Source organism: Bos grunniens, chromosome 7 (genome assembly GCF_055505025.1).
Source record: "Bos grunniens cultivar Pamir isolate PY7600 chromosome 7, Bosgru_T2T1.0, whole genome shotgun sequence".
In the NCBI taxonomy this organism is placed as follows: Eukaryota; Metazoa; Chordata; class Mammalia; order Artiodactyla; family Bovidae; genus Bos; species Bos grunniens.
In genome coordinates this window covers 27,504,139-27,512,759 of record NC_141171.1, presented here as the reverse complement: position 1 = coordinate 27,512,759, position 8,621 = coordinate 27,504,139, and positions in this window count along the sequence as shown.

Here is an 8,621-nt window from a genome sequence, read left to right as displayed (position 1 = left end):
AGAAAGCCTTCCTCACCGATTAATGCAAAGAAATAGAGGAAAACAACAGAATGGGAAAGATTAGAGATCTCTTCAAGAAAATTAGAGATACCAAGGAAACATTTCATGCAAAGATGGGCTCGATAAAGGACAGAAATGGTATGGACCTAAAAGAAGCAGAAGATATTAAGAAGAGATGGCAAGAATACACAGAAGAACTGTACAAAAGAGATCTTATGGGGAGGGAGGAGGCAGGAGGGTTCAGGAAGAGGAACACATGTATACCTGTGGTGGATTCATTTTGATATTTGGCAAAACTAATACAATTATGTAAAGTTTAAAAATGAAATAAAATTTAAAAAAAAGAGAGAGAGATCTTCACGACCGAGACAATCACAATGGTGTGATCACTCACCTAGAGCCAGACATCCTGGAATGTGAAGTCAAGTGGGCCTTAGAAAGCATCACTATGAACAAACCTAGTGGAGGTGATGGAATTCCAGTTGAGCTATTTCAAATCCTGAAAGATGATGCTATGAAAGTGCTGCACTCAATATGCCAGTAAATTTGGAAAACTCAGCAGTGGCCACAGGACTGGAAAAGGGCAGTTTTCATTCCAATCCCAATGAAAGGTAATGCCAAAGAATGCTCAAACTACCACACAATTGCACTCATCTCACACGCTAGTGAAGTAATGCTCAAAATTCTCCAAGCCAAGCTTCAGCAATATGTGAACCGTGAACTTCCAGATGTTCAAGCTGGTTTTAGAAAAGGCAGAGGAACCAGAGATCAAATTGCCAACATCTGCTGGATCATCGAAAAAGCAAGAGAGTTCCAGAAAAACATCTATTTCTGCTTTATTGACTATGCCAAAGCCTTTGACTGTGTGGAGCACAATAAACTGTGGAAAATTCTGAAAGAGACGGGAATACCAGACCACCTGACCTGCCTCTTGAGAAACCTATATGCAGGTCAGGAAGCAACAGTTAGAACTGGACATGAAACAACAGACTGGTTCCAAATAGGAAAAGGAGTACGTCAAGGGTGTATATTGTCACACTGCTTATTTAACTTCTATGCAGAGTACATCATGAGAAACGCTGGGCTGGAAGAAGCACAAGCTGGAATCAAGGTTGCTAGGAGAAATATCAATAACCTCAGATATGCAGATGACACCCCCCCTTATGGCAGAAAGTGAAGAGGAACTCAAAAGCCTCTTGATGAAAGTGAAAGAGGAGAGTCAAAAAATTGGCTTAAAGCTCAACATTCAGAAAACGAAGATCATGGCATCTGGTCCTGTCACTTCATGGGAAATAGATGCGGAAACAGTGGAAACAGTGTCAGAGTTTATCTTTTGGGCTCCAAAATCACTGCAGATGGTGACTGCAGCCATGAAATTAAAAGACGCTTACTCCTTGGAAGAAAAGTTATGACCAACCTAGATAGCATATTCAAAAGCAGAGACATTACGTTGCCAACAAAGGTCCGTCTAGTCAAGGCTATGGTTTTTCCAGTAGTCATGTATGGATGTGAGAGATGGACTGTGAAGAAAGCTGAGCACCAAAGAACTGATGCTTTTGAACTGTGGTGTTGTAGAAGACTCTTGAGAGTCCCTTGGACTGCAAGGAGATCCAACCAGTCCATTCTGAAGGAGATCAGCCCTGGAATTTCTTTGGAAGGAATGATGCTAAAGCTGAAACTCCAGTGCTTTGGCCACCTCATGTAAAGAGTTGACTCATTGGAAAAGCCTCTGATGCTGGGAGGGATTGGGGGCAGGAGGAGAAGGGGACAACAGAGGATGAGATGGCTGGATGGCATCACTGACTCGATGGGCGTGAGTCTGAGTGAACTCCGGGAGTTGGTGATGGACAGGGTGTCCTGGCATTCTGCAATTCATGGGGTCGCAAAGAGTCGGACACCACTGAGCGACTGAACTAAAAAGTTAAACATAGCAGTTTTACTCTAAGGTATACAACTAAGATAATTGAAAATATATGACCACACAAAACCTGTACTCAAATTTCCATAGCAGCATTACTCATAAAGCCAAAAAGTGGAAACAATTCAAATACCCATCACCTGAAAAATGGATAAATAAAACGTGGTATATCCGTAGTTGTTGTTTAGTCGCTAAGTCATGTCCAACTCTTTGCAATCCCATGGACTGTAGCCCACCAATCTCCTCTGTCTATGGAATTTTCCAGGCAAGAATACTATAGTGGATTGCCATTTCCCTCTCCAGTATCCACAGAGTTGAATATTATTTGCTCACAAAATGGAATAAATTGCTGATACATGGTACAATGTGGATGAAATCACATGTTAAGTGAAAGAAGCCGGTGGAACATGCTAAGTAAAAGAAGCCAGTCAAAAAAGATCACATATAGTATGATTTCATTTACGTATGATCTCATTTATATAAAATACTCAGATAATGTACTTAGTTTCTCTTATATAGGGCAGTTACATTAGTAGATTAGCAGTTGCTAAGGGCAGAGAAAGGTGGTTGTGAGGGGATCCAGAGTAACTGCTCATAGGGTACAAGGTTTCTTTTTGGAATGAGGAAAATGTTCTAAAATTAGACGATGGTGGAGGTTGTGTAACTTTGTAAATAAACTAAAAACCACTAAGTTATACACTTTAAACAGGTGGAGTTTATGTTATGTAAATAATATATTAGGCTGTTCTGAAAACCTTGAAAAACAGTTAGTTACTGTACATAAGGCCCTATAATTTTATTATAAATTTTCCAGGCAAGAATGTTGGAGTGGGTTGCCTTTTCCCACTTTTATAAATGTTGATAAAAATAATTATAAAAGTTGGTAATAATTATAGCAACTTACTGAGTGCTCCTTATGTGCCAGACAATATTCAAAGTTTTTGCAAGTATTAACTAATTTGCTTTCCCAAGAAACCTGAACGTGAACGTGAAGTCGCTCAGTCGTGTCCGACTCTTTGCGACCCCATGGACACCAGGCTCCTCTGTCCATTGGATTTTCTAGGCAAGAGTACTGGAGTAGGTTGCCATTTCCTTCTCCAGGGAATCTTCCCAACCCAGGGATTGAACCCAGGTCTCCTGCATTGTAGACAGACGCTTTACCATCTGAGCCACCAGGGAAGTCCTTTTAAGAAACCTATTAGGTAAGTACTATTACTAGTCATTGCACAGATTAGAAAACTAAAGCTAATAAGTTGCATCATAAGAATTCAAGCACAGAGAGTCAGTGTTTTTATTTTTATTTTTTTTTTACTGTTACATTAAATGCTTATTCAAAAGCCTCACATATTGGAAAGCTCTTTTGTTGAGATAAATGTTATAGGAGAAATTATTTCTTTTTTTTTAAGTTCTTTTTTTTTTTAATTTTAGAGTCGATGTTTTTAAATAAAATGTGTACTGGCCCTAGAATCCAATAGCAAAATATAGGGAGAAAAATCCCTGAAATTCAGAAAGCTGGAGAAAATTTTAAATATTATGATTAATGACAAAGCCTAAAAAAGTTAATATCTAAAAGAAAAACTGCTGCTTCACACAATAGCAGTGAGAAATGAAATGTATAAAGACAACAGCAAATACAGGTGAGCTGCTGCTGCTCCCTGATATGTTATTCTCCTGTGAGTGACAAGAGGAGGAATCCTGCAGACCCTCATGGTGTGAACAGGAGCCAGGTTACCAGACCAGGAATGAAGAGAGAGTCCAGGAGGCAGCCCCACCTCTGTTACTATATAATTATTCACATGATCTTGGGTGAGTCATCTAACCCTTCTGGATACATCTATAATGTGAAATATCTTTAGGTCCCTTTTCGTTTTAAAATCTCATTATCTACCATCTAGTCCCTAGACTAGAAACATCTTGGCCAGTGTTGTGCTTACTCCCAAACAAATCTTGCTCAAATCTGTCTCATGAAATTCTCCAAACATGTCTTTTCTGGCTTTACATCAACTTCTCTGGCCCCATATGCTCCATTTGGGGGGGGGCGGGGGGTGGGCACGACTGAAAAGATATATCTGTTTATTCCTCACTTTGAATGCAAGGCCCCTTACAAACAATAAAAATCTGTTTAGTAAACGTTGAATATTTTTCCAGGATTAACAATTTGACAGTCCTTTAGAGTAAAACATGGCAAGTAGATGGGGAAACAGTGAAAACAGTGGCAAACTTTATTTTGGGGGGCTCCAAAATCATTGCAGATGGTGATTGCAGCCATGAAATTAAAAGATGCTTACTCATTGGAAGGAAAGTTATGACCAACCTAGACAGCATATTCAAAAGCAGAGACATTACTTTGTCAACAAAGGTCCGTCTAGTCAAGGCTATGGTTTTTCCAGTAGTCATGTATGGATGTGAGAGTTGGACTATAAAGAAAGCTGAGCACAGAAGAATTGATGCTTCTGAACTGTGGTGTTGAAGACTCTTGAGAGTCCCTTGGACTGCAAGGAGATCCAACCAGTTCATCCTAAAGGAGATCAGTCCTGGGTGTTCATTAGAAGGATTGATGTTGAAGCTGAAACTCCAATACACTGGCCACCTGATGTGAAGGGCTGACTCATTTGAAAAGACCCTGATGCTGGGAAATTTTGAGGGCAGGAGAAGAAGGGGATGACAGAGGATGAGATGGCTGGATAGCATCACTGACTCAATGGACATGAGTTTGGGTAGACTCCAGGAATTGGTGATGGACAGGGAGGCCTGGCATGCTGCAGTTAATGGGTTGCAAAGAGTTGGACACGACTGAATGACTGAACTTAACTAGAGAAAAACATAATTTTGATAATGCTAAAATATTCACTAAGATTATTCCTGGGAACTGAGGATTATAGGTGATTTTTAAACTTTCTTTATATTTTATGTATTTTGTCTTATAAACCTTATGGTAAAATATTATGAACCACATTATTTAACCACAATAAAAATAATACCCAGACAAGATCGGGCGCGTTCAGGGTGGTATGGCCGACCCAGAGGGATGGTATGGGGAGGGAGGAGGGAGGAGGGTTCAGGATGGGGAACACATGTATACCTGTGGCAGATTCATTTTGATATTTGGCAAAACTAATACAATTATGTAAAGTTTAAAAATAAAATAAAATTTTAAAAAAATAAATAAATAAAAAATAAAATAAAATAATAATACCCAAAAAATCCATTATGAGGACATTAAAAATCATATACTGTTCATAAATATTTCTCTGGAAATTATTAATATTGCCAATTTGTATAAAATCAAACAAAACAGAATATACTGTAACTCCTACACAATTTATCAGATGATTGTTGTTATTGTTGTTCAATCACTAAGTCATGTCCAACTCTTCGCAACCCCATGGACTGTAGCACACCAGGCTTGCCTGTCCTTCACTCTCCCAGAGTTTGCTCAAATTCATGTCCATTGAGTCAGTGATGCATCTAACCATCTTATCCTCTCCCACCCTCTTCTCCTTGTCCTTTAATCTTTCTTAGCAATCAGAAGCTTTTCCAGTGAGTTGGCTCTTCATATCAGGTGATCAAAATATTGGAGCTTCAGTTTCAGCATCAGACCTTCCAGGGAATACTCAGGATTAATTTCCTTTAAGATTGACTGGTTTGATCTCCTTCATGTCTAAGGGATTCTCAGGAGTCTTTTCCAGCACCACAATTAGAAAGCATCAATTCTTCAGCACTCAGCCTTCTTTATGGTCCAGCTCTCACATCTGTACGTGACTACTGGAAAAAAGGCGGGAGGAGAAGGGGATGACAGAGGATGAGATGGTTGGATGGCATCAACTCAATGGACATGAGTTTGAGTAAGCTCCATGAGTTGGTGATGGACAGGGAAGCCTGGCATGCTGCAGTCCATGGGGTCACAAAGAGTTGCACACAACTAAGCAAATGAACTGAACTGAACTGGAAAAACCATAGCTTTGACTATATGAACCTTTGTCATCAAAGTGATCTTTGCTTTTTAATATGCTGTCTAGATTTGTCATAGTTTTCCTCACAAGGAGCAAGCGCCTCTTAATTTCATGGCTGCAGTCACCATCTGCAGTGATTTTGGAGCCCAAGAAAATAAAATCTGTCACTGTGTCTACCTTTTCCCCTTCTATTTGGCATGAATTTGATGGGACTGGATGCCATAATTTTATTTTTTGAATGTTGAGTTTTAAGCCAGCTTTTTCACTCTCCTCTTACACCCTCATCTAGAGATTCTTTAGTTCCTCTTCACTTTCTGCCACTAGAGTGGTGTCATCTGCATATATGAAGTTGTTGCTATTTCTCCCAGAAATCTTGACTCCAACTTGCAATTCATCCAGTCCAGCATTTCACATGATGTACTCTGCATATAAGTTAAATAAACAGGGTGACAATATACAGTCTTGACATACTCCTTTCCCAATTTTGAGCCAGTCTGTTGTTCCATGTAATGTTCTGTTGCATTCAGTTGCATTGTTCTAACCCACATTCAGGTTTCTCAGGAGACAGGTAAGGTGGTCTGATACTCGCATCCTTTTAAGAATTTTTCTCAGTTTGTTGTGAACTACACAGTCAGACTTTCATGTAGTCCATGAAGCAGAAGAAGATGTTTTTCTAGAATTCCCTTGCTTTCTCAATGATCCAATGAATACTGGTAATTTGATCTCTGATTCCTCTACCTTTCCTAAACCCAGCTTCTACATCTGCAGGTTCTTGGCTCACATACTGCTGAAGCCTAGCTTGAAGGATTTTTAGCATAACCTTCCTAGCACGCTAAATGAGCACAATTGTCTGGTAGTTAGAACATTCTTTGGGGAAAAAAACTGACTTTTTCCAGTTCTGTGGCCACTGCTGAGTTTTCTAAATTTGCTGACGTATTGAGTGCAGCATTATCTTTTAGGATTTGAAATAGCTGAGCTGGAATTCAATCATCTCCACTAGCTTTGTTTGTAGTAATGCTTCCTAAGGACCCCCTTGACTTCACACTCCATGATGTCTGACTTTAGTTGAGTGATCACACCATTATTGTTACCTGGGTCATTAAGACCTTTTTTGTACAATTCTGTGTATTCTTACCACCTCTTCTTAATCTTTTCTGCCTCTGGTTATGTCCTTACCATTTCTGTCCTTTATTGCACCCATCTTTGCATGAAATGTTCCCTTGATATCTCCAATTTTATTGAAGAGATCTCCAGTCTTTCCCATCCTATTATTTTCTTTTACTTCTTTGCATTGTTCATTGAAGAAGGACTTATCTCTCTTTCCTGTTCTCTGAACTCTGCATTCAGTTGGGTACCTCTTTCCCTTTCTCTCTTGCTTTTCACTTCTCGCCTTTCCTCAGCTATTCGTAAAGCCTCCTCAGTCAACCACTTTGCCTTTTATAATCTCTGTTTATAAAAATACAGCACTGTGGCTTACTGGAAAGCATCAGAAAAATGAGGTATTTCCGTCCTCGGTGGTCTTACTTAAAACTGCCTTCTAGTTGGCAGTTTTTGTCTTGTTTAGTTTTATTTATTAATCTCCCTTTCCATGGAAAGATATGAAAGGTCTCTGCTATCTTTATTTTCATTGTATTCTGGTTGTTATCATAGATCATACTTTTTTTTTTTTTTGCCAGTGTCTCTGTCACCTGGTCTTTATTTCCATTTTTCCACATAAAAATGAAAGTTGTGGCAATGGCTAAAAGTGCCTTGAGTATAGGCCACATCTAAACACAGCCAAAGGGGTCAAACGGCAGCAGCTGAGTGTCTGCAGGTGTAGATTAATGCACAGCTGTCAACTGCCATCCATTTAGAAACTAATCAGTCATATTTCTTTCAGTGGTCATGTGCTATCAGAACCTTATTCCTGTTTGAACATAAAGTGCAGACATAACTACTAGCAACATTTTTTTTTAATTAATTTTATTTTATTTTTAAACTTTACATAATTGTATTAGTTTTGCCAAATATCAAAATGAATCCACCACAGGTATACATGTGTTCCCCATCCTGAACCCTCCTCCCTCCTCCCTCCCCATACCCTCCCTCTGGGTCGTCCCAGTGCACTAGCCCCAAGCATCCAGTATCGTGCATCGAACCTGGACTGGCATCTCGTTTCATACATGATATTTTACATGTTTCATTGCCATTCTCCCAAATCTTCCCACCCTCTCCCTCTCCCACAAAGTCCATAAGACTGTTCTATACATCAGTGTCTCTTTTGCTGTCTCGTATACGGGTTATCGTTACCATCTTTCTAAATTCCATATATATGCGTTAGTATACTGTATTGGTGTTTTTCTTTCTGGCTTACTTCACTCTGTATAATAGGCTCCAGTTTCATCCACCTCATTAGAACTGATTCAAATAGCAAAAATCAACAAAGCCAAAAGCTGGTTCTTTGAAAGGATAAATAAAATCGACAAACCATTAGCCAGACTCATCAAGAAACAAAGGGAGAAAAATCAAATCAATAAAATTAGAAACGAAAATGGAGAGATCACAACAGACAACACAGAAATACAAAGGATCATAAGAGACTATTATCAACAATTATATGCCAATAAAATGGACAACGAGGAAGAAATGGACAAATTCTTAGAAAAGTACAACTTTCCAAAACTCGACCAGGAAGAAATAGAAAACCTTAACAGACCCATCACAAGCACGGAAAGTGAAACTGTAATCAAAAATCTTCCAGCAAACAAAAG